Source organism: Tachypleus tridentatus, chromosome 1, assembly GCF_004210375.1.
Source record: "Tachypleus tridentatus isolate NWPU-2018 chromosome 1, ASM421037v1, whole genome shotgun sequence".
Lineage (NCBI taxonomy): Eukaryota > Metazoa > Arthropoda > Merostomata > Xiphosura > Limulidae > Tachypleus > Tachypleus tridentatus.
The window spans coordinates 1,075,824-1,098,505 of NC_134825.1; the positions used below are offsets into that span (position 1 = coordinate 1,075,824).

General features: G+C 32.7%; 1 pseudogene; it reads left to right on the forward strand.

Moving 5' to 3' along the window:
- The first annotated feature begins 984 nt into the window (after positions 1-984).
- LOC143222796 (soluble guanylate cyclase 88E pseudogene) overlaps positions 985-22,682 on the forward strand; it is a 53,666-nt pseudogene continuing 31,968 nt past the window's right edge.

Consider the following 22,682-nt stretch of genomic DNA (forward strand, 5'->3'; position numbering starts at 1 on the left):
ATATAATATTTTAACATACCACTGTTCATATGGCTTCTTGTAAATACATAACATTTTTAACACACCACTATTCCTCTAGTGTTCTCTAATCATATCATGTTAATATTCTCCGTGATGTAGTACACCCCATATATTTAACTTATATTAACAAGAGGGCGTATCGTATTAAAAACTTTTCGGTGAAGTGATACCATACACTACTTTTACTTTTATTGTTTGTCTAACATATTCGAGAACTTGAGTTTACATATTGCTGTTGACTTCCTACGTAAATAAAGTTTAATTATTCTAGTAACGGTGGGCTGGTGGGAAGCTATAGATGAACAGGTAGTGTTAGTTGGAAGCTATAGGTGAACAGGTAGTGTTAGTGGGAAGCAATAGGTGAACAGGTAATGTTTTGTGGGAAGCAATAGGTGAACAGGTAATGTTAGTGGGAAGCAATAGGTGAACAGGTAATGTGGATTTACTCAAGTTATTCTCTTCATAGAGTTCGAGAGTTCAGCCTACAACATTCAGGTGTTAGTTAGTTTTATTCAATAATTAGGGCAGTTGAAAACTAACATATTAGTTTATTCTAGCTCCCTATTGGCGAAACATTATCACGTGACCTGTAGTATTAGCTGACAATGTCCACTTCGACGTAATCGATCCTAGAAGGTGCTACCATAACATACGGATGAGATCACATTTTTCTGTACAGTTTTTACTACGTACCTTTTTCATTTTCTCAGAAAATAAATTTATCTTAAAGGTTTTATTTCTGAAAAAAACTTTTACGTCCATCTTATTTTGTACCGTTTTTTGGGAGTTATGCCTCACAACGAATTTAAAAGCTGGGCCCATCAGAGCAGCGAAGCCAGTTGTCCACAAAATTAATATTTCACGCAAATAGAAAGAAGCTGTTGGTTTTCCAAGTTAAACACAGACCACTTTGTGATATACATCATGTACGGGCTCATTTTAGAGAACCTTAGCCAATACATAATGTCGGTTTACGGTGAAGACAAATGGGACGAAGTTCGGAAACTGGCAAAGATTGAAGAAACTGTGTTTAGCACCCACAAAGTTTATCCCGACAATTATATCCCAAAACTGACAAGCAAAGCCTCGAAGGTAGGAATTTTAAAGTAAAGTAATTGATGCAAACTGAAAAAACTTTAGTAATATTTAACTAATATTCTAGGGTAAGATTTCCTAAGTTACTAAACCTACGGTGTAGTACATGAAACGTCTCTTGTTGATAGAACTTTAACACACTACATTGTACCAAATCCAGTCCAGCATAACACAGAACGTTAACACATCATGATGCACCACATCTCCAACATCGTTGATATCCACAACTTTATCCCTTTGATGTACCACACCAAACATCTTTAATATACAGAACGTTATCACATCACGATGTACCACATCTCCAACATATTTGATACACAGAATGTTAACACATGATGATGTACCACATCCTTGATATCCACAACTTTACCACCACGACTTACCACATCAAACATCTTTCACACAGAACTTCTTGACACAAGAATAAGACACATCCAATTACTTTTGATAAGCAGAACGTTAACACATCCAATATTTCAACAGTTTTATATACTCTTTGGTTACCATACCACCTATGATTAGACTGTAAAACATGACATATGGTAAATATACCACTAATATATGACTATAGAATCTGTCTACAATATACAACACCATTCGTAAGGAGAAGATTATGTCATCCTTTAGAGAAGCAAGTTAACAACTATAACTACGATTGGAATATGTAATTTTCTCTGTAGGAATAACTAATGCTATAGCTGTCAAAACACCACATTATTTACTCGGTAGGCTTACGTGTTACTCTAAACAACACATTATTTACTCGGTAGGCTTACGTGTTACTCTAAACACCACATTATTTACTCGGTAGGCTTACGTGTTACTCTAAACATTACATTATTTACACGGTAGGCTTACGTGTTACTCCAAACACCACATTATTTACTCGGTTGGCTTACGTGTTACTCTAAACAACACATTATTTACTCGGTAGGCTTACGTGTTACTCTAAACATTACATTATTTACTCGGTAGGCTTACGTGTTACTCCAAACACCACATTATTTACTCGGTTGGCTTACGTGTTACTCTAAACGCCACATTATTTACTCGGTTGGCTTACGTGTTACTCTAAACACCACATTATTTACTCGGTAGGCTTACGTGTTACTCTAGCGATAAAAGAAGAAAAAACTCTCTTCTTATAAAAATATTTTAATATTGTAGCTACGATAGGACAACACACCATATCGTGGTAAACATCCTTAGTATCGTAACAACAATAGGACTACACACCATATCGTGGTAAACATCCTTAGTATCGTAACAACAATAGGACTACACACCATATCGTGGTAAACATCCTTAGTATCGTAACAACAATAGGACTACACACCATATCGTGGTAAACATCCTTAGTATCGTAACAACAATAGAGCTACATACCATATCGTGGTAAACATCTTTAGTATCGTAACAACGATAGGGCTACACACCATATCGTGGTAAACATCCTTAGTATCGTAACAACGATAGGGCTACATACCATATCCTGGTAAACATCCTTAGTATCGTAACTACGATAGGGCTACATACCATATCGTGGTAAATATCCTTAGTATCGTAACAACAATAGGACTACACACCATATCGTGGTAAACATCTTTAGTATCGTAACAACAATAGGACTACACACCATATCGTGGTAAACATCCTTAGTATCGTAACAACGATAGGGCTACACACTATATCGTGGTAAACATCCTTAGTATCGTAACAACAATAGGACTACACACCATATCGTGGTAAACATTCTTATTGTCTTAGTTACAATAGGGCTACACACCATATCGTGGTAAACATCCTTAGTATCGTAACAACGATAGTACACATATTGTGGTAAACATCCTTAGTATCGTGACAACCATAAGACTACACACCATATCGTGGTAAACATCCTTAGTATCGTAACTACGATAGGACTACACACCATATTGTGGTAAACATCCTTAGTATCGTAACAACGATAGGGCTACATACCATATCGTGGTAAATCCTTATCCAATAGGGCTATTGTGGTAAATAGGGTGGTAAACATTCTTATATCGTGGTAAACATCCTTAGTATCGTAACAACGATAGGACTACACACCATATCGTGGTAAACATCCTTATTGTCTTAGTTACAATAGGGCTACACACCATATCGTGGTAAACATCCTTAGTATCGTAACAACGATAGGACTACACACCATATCGTGGTAAACATCCTTAGTATCGTGACAACCATAAGACTACACACCATATCGTGGTAAACATCCTTAGTATCGTAACTACGATATCCTTAGTATCGTGACAACTACTACACACCATATCGTGGTAAACATCCTTACGTAACTACGATAGGACTACACACCATATTGTCCTTAGTATCGTAACAACGATAGGGCTACATACCATATCGTGGTAAATATCCTTATTGTCTTAGTTACAATAGGGCATATCGTAACAACGATAGGACTACACACCATATCGTGGTAAACATCCTTATTGTCTTTCTCATGATAGGACTACACGTTTTTCATGGAACACATCCTTATTATCTTTGTTATGATAGGAATATACGTTCTTTATAGCATACAAATATATTTTTGTTATGATAGGACTATACGTTCTCCGTGGTACATATCATTGTTTTTTTGTTATGGCAGGACTACACTTTTTATATGGTACACACATTTTTTGTCTTTGTTGTGGTAGGACTATCTGTTCTCCGTGTTACATATCCTTATTTTTTATGTTACGATAGGACTATACGTTCTCTACGGTACACATCCTCATTGGCTTTCTGATGATGATACTATACTTTCTCCATTGTTTACATCCTTGTTGTCTACTTTGTGATAGGACTGTACGTTATCCATAGCTTCATAAGGCCCGGCATGGACAAGTGTGTTAAGGCGTTCGACTCGTAATCCGAGGATCGCGGGTTCGAATCTCGGTCGCACCAAACATGCTCGCCTTTTCAGCTGTGGGGGCGTTATAATGTGACGGTCAATCCACTATTCGTTGGTAAAGGAGTAGCCCAAGAGTTGGCGGTGGGTAATGATAACTAGCTGCCTTCCTTCTAGTCTTACACTGCTAAATTAGGGACGGCTAACGCAGATAGCCCTGGAGTAGCTTTGCGAGAAATTAAAAAAACAAACAAAAAAACAGAAAACACGACTTCATAATGTCTTATAGAAACATGCAAACCATTTACATGGTTTGTAAATGTAAGATAAGGTTACTCAGTTCTTTATATATGTACATTTACCACTATATATAAGATGAGGTTACTCTGGCCCTTGTATATGCAAGTTTACTAGTAGAGAAAAGATTACGTAGTGTATTAGATAGTAATAATTTACACTACACATAAAGCTACATCGTTAGATAAAATGATAAGACAGTACTTGTTTCTTTGGTAATTATTTTTATCACAACAGTTATAGTGAAAATGTACTGTTTTGTTGAGAGACATATTTATCACTTTCGTTATAACAACACAATGTAGGTTCATCATTACGATTGCTTTCTATTTCAGTTCTACAAATACTTTTCTAGCTATTATAGAATCTACGTTGTGTAAATTATTACAGCTATAGCTAAGATAAGTCTCCAATGTATCCCCTTCAATAAACATTCTAACCTTTCTGGCTAAGGTAAGAATCATCATCTCACATATAATAATGCTTATATTTACTTATAACAATAAACATATTTCTCGATGTTCATGAAGACAACTTTTCCCATTATACCGCTGTAGCCATGAGAGAATTTTACACTCACTTCCATAGATTTAGTTCACACTCTAGCTATGATAATACATACAAGTATCCTTGGTAAGTAAGTTGGTACTCTACATGTGACACTACATACAAGTATCCTTGGTAAGTAAGTTGGTACTCTACATGTGACACTACATACAAGTGTTCTTAACAGGTAAGCTGATACTTTACCTTGACACTACGTACAAGTGTTCTTGGTAGGTAAGTTGATACTCCACCTGTGACACTACATACAAATTTTCTTGACAGGTAAGTTGATACTCTACCTGTGACACTACATACAAGTGTTCTTGACAGGTAAGTTGATACTCTACCTGTGACACTACATACAAGTGTTCTTGACAAGTAAGTTGATACTCCACCTGTGACACTACATGCAAGTGTTCTTGACAGGTAAGTTGATACTCTACCTGTGACACTACATACAAGTTTTCTTGACAGGTAAGTTGATACTCTACCTGTGACACTACATACAAGTGTTCTTGACAGGTAAGTTGATACTCTACCTGTGACACTACATACAAGTGTTCTTGACAGGTAAGTTGATACTCTACCTGTGACACTACATACAAGTTTTCTTGACAGGTAAGTTGATACTCTACCTGTGACACTACATACAAGTGTTCTTGACAGGTAAGTTGATACTCCACCTGTGATACTACATGCAAGTGTTCTTGACAGGTAAGTTGATACTCTACTTGTACACTACATACAAGTGTTCTTGACAGGTAAGTTGATACTCTACCTGTGACACTACATACAATTGTTCTTGACAGGTAAGTTGATACTCTACCTGTGACACTACATACAACTGTTCTTGACAGGTAAGTTGATACTCTACCTGTTACAATACATACAACTGTTCTTGACAGGTAAGTTGATACTATACCTGTGACACTACATACAAGTGTTCTTGGTAGGTAAGTTGATACTCTACCTGTGACACTACATACAAGTGTTTGTGACAGTTAAGTTTGTATTCCACCTGTGACACTACATACAGTTTTCTTGGGAGGCATTTTTATATTCGAGCTATAACTGTACATACTCGGTACGTTTATACCCAAGGCATGATAGTACATCTCGATGTCACTTGGTTGGTATGTTACTATTCTACCGATGATAAAACAATGTCCTTGGTAGGTATGGTTATTTTCCACCTATGAAAGTATATACAGAGTCGTTGATAGGTATATTACATACAAGAGTCCTTTGTAGGCAGTTTTATACTCTACCTAAGACAGTACACATAAAGTCCTCAATAGATACATTTATGCTCTATCTATAAAGAAGATACTATACCTAAGATAATACGTACAGTGTTCTTAGTTGGTGTTTATATATTCTTACTATACAAGTATATACAGTGTCTTTGCTATACGTGTTTATACTCTACCAATTATATTGCATATAGAGTCTTTCGTAGGTATGATTATACTCTTGCTATGACACTTCATACACAGCCCTTGGTATGTATGTTTTTATTTATACTCTCTCTATGACAGTACATACACAGTAGGTATATTTATAGTCTACCTATGGTAATTTATACCGTGTCCTTAGTTAGCATATTTATACTGTACCTCTTATTGTTCATACAATGTTATTCGAATCTATGGATATACTGTAACTTTGATAGTAAATACAGTGTCTTTGGTAGGCAACTTTATGTTCTAACTACGACAATACATACAGTCTCCTTAGTAGACATATTTATACTCCACCTATGACAGTACGTAGAGTGTCCTTAGTAGACATATTTATACTCCACCTATGACAGTACATATAGTACCTTTAGTAGACATGTTTATACTCCACCTATGACAGTACATAGAGTGCCCTTAGTAGACATATTTATACTCCACCTATGACAGTACATATAGTACCTTTAGTAGACATGTCTATACTGTAGCTACGATAGTGCATACAGAGTTCTTAGTATGAATATTTATACTCCATCTATCATGGTACACACAATAGCCTTTGTATACTATACTTAAACTCCAGCTATTATAGTATATAAAGAGTATTTGCTCGGTATCTATTATACTCAACCCATAATAGTACATACACCTCCCTTAGTAAGCATGTTTATACTTTACCAATGATGGTACATACACCTCCCTTAGTAAGCATGTTTATACTTTACCAATGATGGCACATAAACTTTCCTTAGTAAGCATGTTAATACTCTTGTTATGATAGTATATAAAGGGTCTATGATTGAAATGTTTTCTTTAGCATATAATACTACATACAGAGGTACTTGGTAAGTATATTTGTACCGTACGCATGATATTACATACAGAGTTCATAGTAGGGATGATATTACTCTAACTATGATAGTAAATAGTGTTTTCTCAGTTGGTGTGTTTATATTCTTACTATGACAGTAGATAAAGTGGCTGTGGTATACATGTTGATACTCTAGTTGTGATACTAAATAAAGAGTCCTTCGCAGGTATGTTTATTCTGCACCGATTATTGTGCATAGTGTTTTAATCGGTATGTTTTTATTCAACCTTGGACAGTATATGCAGAGTCCATGATAGGTATGTTCATACTCTATTTATGATAGTATATGCAGAGTCCATGATAGGTATGTTTATACTCTATTTATGATAGTATATGCAGAGTCCATGATAGGTATGTTTATACTCTACTTATGATAGTATATGCAGAGTCCATGATAGGTATGTTTATACTCTATTTATGATAGTATATGCAGAGTCCTTAGTAGGCAGCTTTATACCATACCTAAGAATGTACATGCAATGTCCATGGTAAGCATGTTCATACTTCAATTATCATACTGCTTACAGTGTCATTAGTAGTTATGTTTGTATTCTACGTATGAGAGTAAACACATTGTTCTCTAGAGGTATATTTACGCTTTACCTATGATGATATATATAGTGCCCTTAGCAGGCATGTGTCTATTGTACCTATGAATGTACCGACAGTGTCATTGTTAGATTTTTATATACTCTAGCTATGATAGTATAAAGTATGTTCTTAGTACGTATGTTTATACTCTAGTTCTAAGAGTACATACAGAGTTCTTGGTACGTATGTTTATGCTCTACCTATAATAATATATACACATGTTATTGATAGACATGTTAACACTCTACTTACAAAACTACATAGAGTTTTTTTGTAGAAATCTTTATAGTCTACCTATGATATTACATACAGAAATCTTAGTAGAAATGTATATACTCTAAATGTGACAGCATACACATATGCAGCCCTTGGAAGGTATGCTTATACTCTACCTATGACAGTACATACACAGCCCTTGAAAGGTATGTTTATACTCTAACTATGGTAGTTGATTCAGTATCCTTAGGAAATATATTTAAACTGTACCTATTATTGTACGTACAATGTCATTCGAACCAATGGATATACTCTGACTTTGATAGTGAATACAGGGTCTTTATTAGGCAACTTTATTCCCTACATATGACAGTATATACAGTGTCATTAGTAGACATGTTTATACTCTAGCTACGATTGTACACACAGAGTTCTTAGTAGACGTGTATACTATACCTATCACAGTAGATACTAAGTACATTGTAGCTATGTTTATACTCTACATATGACAGTAATAACAGAGTTCTTGATAGGTACATGTATATATACTCTGCCTATGACAGTAGATACTAATTTTCTGGAAGCCGAGTTTATTCTTTACCTATCACAGTAGTTACTAAGTTCTTGGTAGCCTAGTTTATACTTTTCACGTGATAGCAGATACTGAGTTCTTGGTAGCCTAGTTTATACTCTGCCTATGACAGTACATACTAAGTTCATGGTAGCAAACTTATACTCTATTTATTACAGTACATACACAGCTTTTGGTAGGTATGTTTATACTCTACCTATGACAGTACATAAACAGACCTTGGCTGGTATGTTTATACTTTAATTGTGGTAGTTTATATAGTGTCCTTAGCTAGCATATTTATACAGTACCCATTATTATACATACAATGCCATTGGAACCTAACGATATACTCTAACTTCGATAGTAAATACAGTGTCTTTTTAAGACAACTTTATACTCTACCTATGACAGCGTATACTAAGTTTTTGTAGTCATGTTTATACTTTTCCTATGACAGTACATACTAAGTATGTGGCAGTAGATTTATTACAGTCCATATTTCTTTTGTGTATGTATATACTACCTATGACAGTACATACTCAGTATGTGGCAGTAGATACTCAGTCCTTATTTCGTGTATATATATATACCCTACCTGTGGCAGTAGATACTGAGTTTTTAGGAGCCAAGTTTATACTCTACCTATAACAGTAGATACAAAGTTCTTGGGGCAAATTTATACTCTACCAATGACAGTACACACACAGCCCTTGGAAGTTATGTTTATATTATACGTAGACAGTACATACACAGCTCTTGGTAGGTATGCTTATACTCTAACTATGGTAGTTTATACAATGTCCTTAGTTAGCATATTTATACTGTAACTATTATTGTACATATAATGCCATTCGACCTATGGATATACTCTAACTTTGATAGTAAAGGCAGTGTCTTTGGAAGGCAACTTTATACTCTACCTATGAGAGTACATACAGTACCCTTAGTATATATTATCATCTATAGCAGATGATATATGTGTTTATGCTTTAGCTACGACACTACCTACATACAGCGTCCTCAGTAGACATGCTTATTTTCTAGCTTCGATAGTAATTACAGTATCCTTAGCAGACATGTTTGTAGCCTAGCTACGATAGTACACAGAGACTTCTTAATAGACATATTTATACTCTACTTATGACAGCAGATACTTAGTTCTTGGTAGCCAAGTTTATATTATATCTGTGACAGTAGATACTACGTTCTTGGTAGCTAAGTCTATACTCTACCTATGACAGTAGATACTAGTTCTTGGTAGCTAAGTCTATACCCTACCTATGACAGTAGATACTGAGTTCCTGGTAGCTAAGTCTATACTCTACTTATGACAGTAGATACTGAGTTCCTGGTAGCTAAGACTATACTCTACCTATGACAGTACTGAGTTCCTGGTAGCTAAGTCTATACTCTACCTATGACAGGAGATACTGAGTTCCTGGTAGCTAAGTCTATACTCTACCTATGACAGTAATTACTAAATTCTTGGTAGCCAGTTTAAACTGTTTCTGTGACAGTAGATACTTAGATCTTGGTAGCCATGTTTATACTGTACCTATGACAGTAGATAGTAAGTTCTTGTTAGTCAAGTCTATACTCTACCTATGACAGTAGATACTACGTTTTTTGTAGTCATATTTATACTCTACCTATGATAACATTATACCACTGTGTCTATACTAGATCCAACCATATTTTTTACTAGCCCAGCTATAGTAAGGCCAGAACGTGTCCTCAGGATACTTATATTTAACTCTAGATATGATACAAATACTTAATTCATACATTTTATAAATTTTCTTCTCCATGGACTTTATAAGCCAAGGAAGAACATTCAACGTTTTAAAATTCATAAGTAAGTCTAAGACTAATATATTTAAAGTAAGTATAAGACTGATATATTTAAAGTAAATCTAAGACTCTTATATTTAAAGTAAGTCTCAGACTGATATATTTAAAGTAAGTCTAAAACTCATATATTTAAAGTAAGTCCAAAACTAATATATTTTGTATAAATCTAAGACTGATATATCCAAAGTAAGTCTAAGACTGATATATTTAAAGTAAATCTAAGTCTGATATATTTGAAGTAATCCCAAAACTGATGTATTTAAAGTGAGTCTAGAACTTATTTAAAATAAGTCTCAGACTGATATATTAAAAGTCCGAAACTGATATGTTTAATAGTAAGTCTATAACTCATATATTTAAAGTAAGTCTAAGACTGATATATTTAAAGTAAGTCTAAAACTGATATATTTAATGTAATTCTAAGACTGATATATTTAAAGTACGTCCAAAACAAATATATTTAAAGTAAATCTAAAACTAATATATATTAAGTAAGTCTAAAACTGGTATATTTAAAGTAAGTCTAAGACTGATATATTGATACTAAGTATAAAACTGATATATTTAACCTAAGTCTAAGACTGACATATTTAAAGAGAGTCCAAAACTGATATATTTAACCTAAGTCTAAGACTGACATATTTAAAGAGAGTCCAAAACTGATATATTTAAAGTAAGTCTAAGACTGATATATTTAAAGTAAGTCTAAGACTGATATATTTAAAGTAAGTCTAAGATTGATATATTTAAAGTAAGTCTAATGATATATTTAATTCCAAAATTGATCTAAGACTGATATATTAAATTGGATCAAAGACTGTATAGTCCAAAACTGATAGATTTAAAGTATGTCTGAGGCTGATATATTCAAAGTCCAAAACTGATATATTTAAAGTAAATGTAAGACTGATATGTTTAAAGTAAGCCCAAAACTGATATATTTAAAGTAAGACTAAGACTCATATATTTAATGTAAGTCCAAAACTGATATATTTATGGTATGTCTAAGGCTGATATATTTAAAGTAAGTCCAAAACTAATATAATTAAAGTAAGTCTAAGACTGATATATTTAATGTAAAAATAAAACTGATATATTTAATGTAATTCTAAGACTGATATATTTAAAGTACGTCCAAAACAAATATATTTAAAGTAAATCTAAAACTAATATATATTAAGTAAGTCTAAAACTTGTATATTTAAAGTAAGTCTAGGACTGATATATTGATACTAAGTATAAAACTGATATATTTAACCTAAGTCTAAGACTGACATATTTAAAGAGAGTCCAAAACTGATATATTCAAAGTAAGTCCAAAACTAATATATTTAAAGTAAATCTAAGACTGATATATTTAAAGCAAGTCTAAGACTGATATATTTAAAGTAAGTCTAAGATTGATATATTTAAAGTAAGTCTAAGACCGATATATTTAAAGTAAGTCTAAAACTGATATATTTAAAGTAAGTCAAAAACTAATATAATTAAATTGGATCTAAGACTGATATATTCAGTGTAAGTCCAAAACTGATAGATTTAAAGTAAGTCTGAGCCTGATATATTCAAAGTCCAAAACTGATATATTTAAAGTAAGTGAAAGACTGATATATTTAAAGTAAGTCTGAGCCTGATATATTCAAAGTCTAAAACTGATATATTTAAAGTAAGTGTAAGACTGATATATTTAAAGTAAGCCCAAGACTGATATATTTAATGTAAGTCTATGACTCATATATTTAATGTAAGTCCAAAACTGATATATTTAAGGTAAGTCTAAGGCTGATATATTTAAAGTAAGTCCAAAACTAATATATTTAAAGTAAGTCTAATACTGATATATTTAAAGTAAGTATAAAACTGATATATTTAGAGTAAGTCTACGACTGATATACGTAAAGTAAGTCTAAGACTGGTATATTTAAAGTAAGTCTAATACTGATATATTTAATGTAATTCTGAGACTGATATACTTAAAGTAAGTTTAAGACTGATATATTCAAAGTAAGCCCAAAACCGATATATTTAAAGTACGTCTGGGACGGATATATTTAAAGTAAGTCCAAAACTAATATATTTAAAGTAAGTCTAAGACTGATATATTTAAAGTAAGTCTAAAACTGATATATTTAAAGTCAGCCCAAAACTTGTGTAGTTAAAGTAAGTCTATGACTGATATATTCAAAGTAAGTCCAAAACTAATATATTTAAAATAAATCTGAGACTGATATATTTAAAGTAAGTCTAAAACTGATATATTTAATGTAATTCTAAGACTGATATATTTAAAGTAAGTCCAAAACTGATATATTTAAGGTAAGTCTAAGGCTGATATATTTGAAGTAAGTCCAAAACTAATATAATTAAATTAAGTCTAAGACTGATATATTCAATGCAAGTCCAAAACTGATAGATTTAATGTAAGCCCAAGACTGATATATTTAAAGTAATTCCAAGACTGATATATTTAATGTAAGTCTAAGACTGATATATTTAAAGTAAGTTTAAGACTGATATTTTAAGGTAAGTCTAAGGCTGATATATTCAAAGTAAATCCAAGACTGATATATTTAAAGTAAGCATAAGACTGATATATTTAAAGTAAATCTAAGACTGATATATTCCTGATATATTCCCACAAATTCTCAATATTTCCAAACTCTGCCTTTCAACAACACCATGTAATTTTTATTTTACAACGTTTTTCGGTTCTTACCCTTTGTCTTAACTAAACATTCTTCTGAGATTCTTGATGTAACCGTTTAAATGAGCTTCACAAATTGTATTCTCATAACTCTCTGGTAGTTAAAGATGCGTAGGGTTTTAAGGTAAATACAAGTCGTAGTGATTTTAAGTGAAGAATATTTTCTCCCGAAATTTCTTATAAATTGACTGGATGTCAAAAGATTTAAGTTTATTTGTTGTTGTTTTTTACACTTCTTCTATCCTGTCTTCATATTAATATTGTTGTGCTGAGCAGATACAAATTTAAATAGAAATACGACTGATGCCTTGTTCATATATTATCATCTTATTTTGTAGAAGTCCTGACAGAAGCCATTCATAACTAATAGTTATAGCATCGCCTCAGTAAACATTGTTGCCTTTCTATCTGTGGTGAGACTACAGTGTTCTAACTAAGGTCGGAATGTACCACCACTAGTTATAATAAATCTATACTATCGTAACTAAGAATGGAATATACTACTAATTATGATTAGATTATACCACTAGCTATTGTAGGACTACACCACTAGCTATGATAAGACTACACTATTAATTATGATAAGACTGTACTACTCTAGCTATGGTATGACTATACTATTCGTTATAGTAGTACTATACTATTAACTATGGCAGGATGATACCACTAATTATGGTTGGACTTTTCTATTCTACAATGATAGGACTATACCACTAGCTATGCTAGGACTATACCACTAGCTATGGTAAAACTATACCCCTAGTTATGATTGGACTATACTGCTCTACAATAGTAGGACTACAAAATCTCCTCCTTTGGGTCAGCTTCATATCTCGTAATATCAAGGCATTTCTAGTCGACAGTTGTTAGGCTGTATTACAGTCAGTTTAATAACATCTTGAATAACAGGGAAACTTTGTCTTTTGTTTGTAATTCTGGTCTTAATTTGTAATCCTTATTATGGTGAGTTCTTTATTTCACAAAATTTACAAGTTGAAGCAATGATTATATTTTCAAGTCAAGACCTAGGAACTCTCAAGAAAGTAAACAAACTAGGCTAAAAATATCTTCTGCAACATTTCTTAAGCCTCAAAACCCTATCTTGACTCCAGTAAAAGTGATTAACAGTTTTTAATAACTTTGTTTCATGTTTTTATGTTCATATGCATTCAGTTAAATGTTATATCTTTTTCAACAGTTTATTGTTTCATTGATATTTGCTACCCAACCATTACATACAGAGCCCGGTTTTGTGCCTGGGATTTCGTGCTTACAACGCATTTATAACTTCGTAAATGAACTTTCAAGTTAATGAAAGATAATCAACTTTCTCAACAGGTCACGGTCATTGGCAGCTTTTCATATATCTTTCTAGGCTTAGATGCAAGCTATCAGCATATATTGCTGTAGGCTTTTGAAACAAAAATATGAATAATAATAAAATACACTCTCACAATTTCGGCAGAATATGCACGTTAGTAGAATAAATCACCACTCACAAGAGTAGAGAAATCTGTTATCGTTAAATAAGTGTACTCTCAGAACATTCACTGAAATAGTCACAGAAAACACGTAGGCACGATCTCGAGAAACGATTGTTGTTGTTTGTTATTAAGCGCAAAGTTACACAAAAGGTTACCTATGCTTTGCTCACCACAGGTATCGAAATCCTATTTTTAGCATTATAAGTCTGCAAGCATACCTCTGTGCTATCGAGACATTTTGATTCATCACCCTGAAAAATTCCAATTAATAAGATGTAAGTTGCACAAATTATTTTTCAAATAATGCGCTTTAGTAAAACATCGGATTTGTTTCAATATAATATAATGAAGGACTTACATAAGTTATTCAGGGAAACAAATTGAGTGCACGTGAATTAATTTTAACATACTCTATGACGTACTCGATACTGTATTTATTACTATTATCCAAGTTTCTGTACAAAATTCTTAATCTTTCTGAGTCCAGCATGCCCAGGTAGTTAGAGCGCTTGACTCGTAACCTTCGCGGGTTCGAATCTCCGTCACACCAAACATGCTCGTCCTTTCAGCTGTGGGGCGTTATAATTTACGTTCAATCCTATTATTCGTTGGTAAAAGAGTAGCCCAAGCTCTAGTCTTACACTGCTAAATTAGAAATGGATAGCACAGATAACTCTTGTGTGGCTTTGCGCGAAATTATAAAAACAATAAAGCAAACAAACAATCTCTCTCTTTTATAAACAAACTCATTGTTCACTCTAATAAACTGAAGTGTATCTGCCTAGTATGGGCAGAACTTGACTCGCAACTCGAGGATCGCGGACTTGAACTCCCATTTTACCAAATGTGCTCGCCCTTTCAGCCTTGGGGAGAGGGTTATAACGTAATAGTCAATCCCATTTTTGTTCGTCAAAAAGTAGCTCAAGAGTTTACGGTGGTTGTTGATGATTAGCTACCTTCCCTCTAGTCTTTCACTGCTAAATTAGGGATACTTAACACAGACAGCCCTCATGTGACTTTGCGCGAAATTCAAAACCAACCAAACTGACTAGTATAAAATAAAGCGTTTCTTACTATTATAACGGTGCTTAAGTGGCTTCTGCATTTTTGTGATACTTGAATGGCTTCCAACAAAAAATAACTTAGACAATTTTAGAGGGGGAAATCCCGACTTTCAAGAATCGACTTAAAAACAGTCTACAACCTGCGAAGGAGAATGTTGAGGAGCTGTGCATGTATTTTGTTGCAATATACCTAGTCATGTTGCTGGCTTCGATGAGAAACTTGGTCAGTAGTGATAAAAACTGATGAAATCTCTCCTTCTATGTCAAGAATTGACATTAGAAGAGTCTTATGTCCTGTGCAAAAGTTTTAAGAAGGTTTACCCAGATTTGAATAAAGTATATATAGTCATTTTTTTCTATATTCGTAGAACAATACGAATAATAATAAGCATATGAAAAACAAATAGACGAATTTTAAATTTTGTCTAGCAATCGGAAAATCAGCATCGTTTTTGCTATAGTCAATTTGTTAGCAGCCTTAACCATTGAGATAGAAAATGTATTGAGCATTGTTTCAAGAATAAGCCTGTTTTTTCCAAGATGGTTTTCGCCTCTATGTTCAATTATGATTTTTGTGAAATTCTGGGCAATCCTTATTATGAACTATTATCTTGGTCATTGATATATTTTTAAATGACTGCTGCCAACTTTGTGGTGGTCAGTTTCGTAGCTCATAAAGCCCTGTATTTTCAGCTGTGTTGTGACTTGTTGTTTTCCGTTAATATGATTATACTTCGAGTTGAGAATACCTCAGCTGTTTTCTAGTTAATATTTGTGTCATGATATTTATATTTATGAATTTCAAGTCCACATTTACATAACGGTATTAGGGTAAGTTTTCTATCAGAATATATATTTCTTGTCGACGATGGATAAGTTGATAACAGGGTCAGTTTTATAACGCATGATTTTTATGTATTTCTAGTCGCCAGATTCTAACAATTAAAATTAGTTATTTAACTTGTAATATATTTTGCTTTTAGGCGACAATTGCTACGTTATGTTAGGGTTGGTTATCTAAATACGTAATATTTATGCGTTTCTGTTGTTGTTGTTTTGAATTAAGCACAGAGTTACACAATGGGCTATCTGTGCTCTGCCTACCACGGGTATCGAAACCCGGTTTTTAGCGTTGTAAGTCCGCAGACATACCGCTGAGCCACTGGGGGGCTTATGCGTTTCTAGTAGCCAGTTGCTAGGCTATGTCAGTGTTAGGTTTCTAACATGCATTTGTATTTTCCCAGCGACATCTTCCAACCTATGTTTTATGTAGTAAGTTAATCCATATCATTTATGTTTTTTTCAGTAACAGTTTCTAATACATGTTACGATTAGTTATTTACCACATAATGTGTATATATTGACAAATGTTAACGTATGTTAGGGTTTGTTTTCTAACACGTAAGATTTACGTATTTGTAGTCACAGTTGCTTATTCTTCGTTAGGATTAGTTACCAACACGTAATGCTTATATATTTGTAGACAACTGTTTTAAATATGCTAGAATTAGTTACCTAGGAATTTATATATTTTTTGGCGACAGTTGCTATACTTTTTGGGACTACTTATCTAATTGGCAGTATCTGTATATTTTTATTCGACAGTTGTTATGCTTCGTTAGGGTTAGTGTTCTAAACAGTATCATTTATGTATATCAATCCATGATTTCCTGAGCTTTAGTAATGAAATTTTTCTGACAAACATGTATATATATTCCTAGACGACAGTTGCCAAGCTGTGTTATAATCAGTTTTTTAGTTCGTAATATCTGTTGATATCTAGTCCACAGTTGCTAAGCTGTGTTAGGCTTAATTTTCTAACAGGTATTATATAAACTGTTATAACACTGTTCTTTCATTGAGGGTTCTTTTAAATTATCATGTGAAAATAATTCAAAGTTCGGTTTGAATAAGTAGTAACAAATTAGTATATTTATCTCTTAACGTTTTTACAACATTGAGCACCATGGAACTTGTGGGCCACGTTTGCATTAGGTGCTGACAACACTCACTAATGTAAATAATAAATTTATTTGAAACAGGTAACTCAATATGAGTGAAAGCTAACACAGATTCAAAAACAAAGACACATTCAATAATCCACTGTATTAGTTAGAAACAACACATTATGTTTATTTGAATTTCGCGCAAAGCTACTCGAGGGTTATCTGCACTAGCTCTCCCTAATTTAGCAGTGTAAGATTAGAGGGAAGACAGCTAGTCATCACCATCCAACGGCAACTCGTTTACCAACGAATAGTGGAATTGACCGAACATTATAACGCCCCAAGGCTAAAAGGGCGAACATGTTTGGTGCAACGGGGATTCTAACCCGCGACCCTCAGATTACGACTCGAACGCCTTAACCCACCTGGCCATTCCGGGTCTAACACATTATGTTCTTAACTAACTTCATAAATGTCCTTTAAATAAATAAGTAAAACTCTGCTGACCCTCGTATTTATATTTATCCTCGAACGTTGTAAATGACATGAAGTCAAACCTATAGAACAATGAAGGCCTAATTTAAGGTAATCATTACGACTTGCATCTCTTTCTAGCTAGCATCTAAGTTATCACTTCAAAAATGAAGCATGTAAGAAATATATATTTATTTTCCCTTAAACTGCTACAATTCGTATATAAAAGTTAGAAAAGGGAAAAATAAAATCACAGACACTTATAACAGAAACAATATGTATATTTAGCCATCAGTTGCTAAATGTCTTTTGTATATTTTTCTAGCTCGTTATACATATTTTTAGTCAATGGAATGTTATTTAAGTTCAGTTTCATAACATGCATTTTGTTCGTATTTTTTAGCCACCACTTGCGAAGTTACAAGTTACGTATTATCTATCAATGTTACAATGTTAGAGTCAATTTTTTAAGACGTAATACCTATCTACGTGATACTCTCAGTTAATAATTTGCAGTATGTGTATATTCCCATATCAGGTACTGAACATTTCTGAGAAGGAATTTTTGGAACAAATGGGAAAGTTCTTTGTTTCATTCCTTGGTCAGTATGGCTACGACCGAGTTCTGTCTGTTCTCGGACGTCACATGCGAGACTTCTTGAATGGTTTGGACAACCTACACGAGTACCTGAAGTTCAGTTACTCCCGGCTCAAAGCGCCTTCTTTCTTCTGTGAAAATGAATCAGCAACAGGGTTAACCCTACATTACCGTAGTACACGTCGTGGTTTCTTGTGGTACACTGTTGGGCAGATAAAGGAAGTTGGAAGTCATTTCTACAAGACTGATGTGGAGATTCAAGTGATCAAGGAAGAGGTTAAGATGAATACGCTTGATATCACCATGAAGCTGACGTTCGACAACTCAGCCTTCCAGTCAGATGAAAGCCATCATATCGCGAATATTGACAAAGCAATGCAGCCCCTTCAGCCGTATCTCTTTCTTCAAATTTTTCCCTTCTGTATAGTATTTGATGAAAAACTAGTGATTAGAAGTATAGGAAATAGTCTCCAAAATGTCTTACCAAAATGTATAGGAAAGAAAATTTTGGATATTTTTGACGTCAATAGGCCTATTATTGACTTCTCCTGGAAATCAGTAAGTGTATATTTTTCATGTTTTTGTTAGAAGTATCAGTTGGGAAAATTTAAATTTGCAATTACTAATTACAATTTTTCTGATGATAAATGTAAACATCTTCATACAAGATGTTGAATCACGAAATTTAATCTTAATATACGCGCACTACAAAAATAACTGTATCTTGTAAATTAATACACACTACTGTTATAACATGTTTCATCATTAGGTAGGTTCTCTTGGAATGTTTGGTAAAATAATGTGAGATCCCACGGTCCACATAATAGGCTGCGTGTGTCGGGCGTAAACTTTAAAACATGTCTGAAACTACCGTTTCATAACGTGTAACAAAAGTTTCTTTTTATAACTCGTCCTAACATACTGATTCGGCATTAACAGCTCTAAATCTTACTAAATAACTTTGAATCTGTGTTTGCTATTGCGCTTATCGAATTACTTTGTACAAGTAAGCTAATCTGTTTGAGGGTAGTTAACGTCATCCATAACGTATACATATAACAATTTATAAGAACGTAAAAGTGTTTAAGCTTGTAAATATGTTAAAAGAGTTATAAAGTTATTCATTATAGTTCACGTGGACTGGAAAGGAGAGAATGACGTCATGATATTTGATTGTCAAAGATGGGAATAAAGCCCTTTTCAATAAACTAAAATGTGTTGAATGTTGAATTTGATTGACGAATATACCGTCAAATAGTAATACTGAAGCATAATGTAAGATCATGAAATTAATAAAGAGACAAAGATAATCAAAAAGAAACTAAAAGAAATGCTGAATAAAACAATGTAGGACTAACATTTTCTGAGGAGTTTGCTCGAATGTCTCCAATTTAGCGTAAAATTACCATTCTGATTTGTGCCCAAGCAGTTGAGAGGTGTTCTCTATAAAACAGGTTGGTAACTTTTCATACTTCGAGCTTCACTTCCCACTGTCATTCCGTTCAACCAATGAGGGAGACATGAAAAGCATGGAATAGATATTTATGTGACAAAATTTCATTCCATTCGTACAACTATCCGGAAAATTTTGAGTGATGGATTGAAAACACAGACTTTAGTAGATCTCTCATTTCACAGCTATCTCGAGATTATAATGTAGTTTCGAATATACTGGAGAAAAGCTTACATCACATTCTTAGAAATTTCTAGGCATTTTACGCTCTCTATTTAACAAATTAAAACATTAAATGTGTAGTTTACAATAGAATTTCATTTTTTTATAGTTCCGTAATACGTAACATATTTAAAATATGAACAACTGTTACTAGGCTAACTGCATATCAGTTATCTAGCATGAGTACTTTGTCAACCAAACAATAGATTGTGTAGGCCTACTCTAAATTAATGTAATACAATGATATTACCAGTATAAATGGCACATGATTATTGCTTATTTGTAATTGCAAATAAAAAATCAATGTGAGTATCTTAGACTGACATTTAATATTATAATTTAACGATACCAACGTTTTAACATGCCCAACAACTTATCTGGAAAAAAATTCAAAGCTACAACAATTTACATGTTTCGGTGGAAAATATAAAGATTTTAAATTTTATTTTCATGTTTTAATTTTATACAGATAAATTACTGTGATCTCAAAAAGTTGGTGTCTTGACTTATTTATACAGATAAATTACTGTAATTTCAAGAAGTTGGTGTCGTCGACTTATTATTTATACAGATAAATTAGTGTAATTTCAAGAAGTTGGTGTCTTGACTTATTATTTATACAGATAAATTAGTGTAATTTCAAGAAGTTGGTGTCGTCGACTTATTATTTATACAGATAAATTAGTGTAATTTCAAGAAGTTGGTGTCGTCGACTTATTATTTATACAGATAAATTACTGTAATTTCAAGAAGTTGGTGTCTTGACTTATTATTTATACAGATAAATTACTGTAATTTCAAGAAGTTGGTGTCTTGACTTATTATTTATACAGATAAATTACTGTAATTTCAAGAAGTTGGTGTCTTGACTTATTATTTATACAGATAAATTACTGTAATTTCAAGAAGTTGGTGTCTTGACTTATTATTTATACAGATAAATTAGTGTAATTTCAAGAAGTTGGTGTCTTGACTTATTATTTATACAGATAAATTAGTGTAATTTCAAGAAGTTGGTGTCTTGACTTATTATTTATACAGATAAATTAGTGTAATTTCAAGAAGTTGGTGTCGTCGACTTATTATTTATACAGATAAATTAGTGTAATTTCAAGAAGTTGGTGTCTTGACTTATTATTTATACAGATAAATTACTGTAATTTCAAGAAGTTGGTGTCGTCGACTTATTATTTATACAGATAAATTACTGTAATTTCAAGAAGTTGGTGTCTTGACTTATTATTTATACAGATAAATTACTGTAATTTCAAGAAGTTGGTGTCTTGACTTATTATTTATACAGATAAATTACTGTAATTTCAAGAAGTTGGTGTCTTGACTTATTATTTATACAGATAAATTAGTGTAATTTCAAGAAGTTGGTGTCGTCGACTTATTATTTATACAGATAAATTACTGTAATTTCAAGAAGTTGGTGTCTTCGACTTATTATTTATACAGATAAATTACTGTAATTTCAAGAAGTTGGTGTCGTCGACTTATTATTTATACAGATAAATTAGTGTAATTTCAAGAAGTTGGTGTCGTCGACTTATTATTTATACAGATAAATTAGTGTAATTTCAAGAAGTTGGTGTCGTGACTTATTATTTATACAGATAAATTACTGTAATTTCAAGAAGTTGGTGTCGTTGACTTATTATTTATACAGATAAATTACTGTAATTTCAAGAAGTTGGTGTCTTGACTTATTATTTATACAGATAAATTACTGTAATTTCAAGAAGTTGGTGTCTTGACTTATTATTTATACAGATAAATTACTGTAATTTCAAGAAGTTGGTGTCGTCGACTTATTATTTATACAGATAAATTACTGTAATTTCAAGAAGTTGGTGTCGTCGACTTATTATTTATACAGATAAATTACTGTAATTTCAAGAAGTTGGTGTCTCGACTTATTATTTATACAGATAAATTACTGTAATTTCAAGAAGTTGGTGTCTTGACTTATTATTTATACAGATAAATTACTGTAATTTCAAGAAGTTGGTGTCTTGACTTATTATTTATACAGATAAATTACTGTAATTTCAAGAAGTTGGTGTCTTGACTTATTATTTATACAGATAAATTAGTGTAATTTCAAGAAGTTGGTGTCTTGACTTATTATTTATACAGATAAATTACTGTAATTTCAAGAAGTTGGTGTCGTCGACTTATTATTTATACAGATAAATTACTGTAATTTCAAGAAGTTGGTGTCGTCGACTTATTATTTATACAGATAAATTACTGTAATTTCAAGAAGTTGGTGTCTTGACTTATTATTTATACAGATAAATTACTGTAATTTCAAGAAGT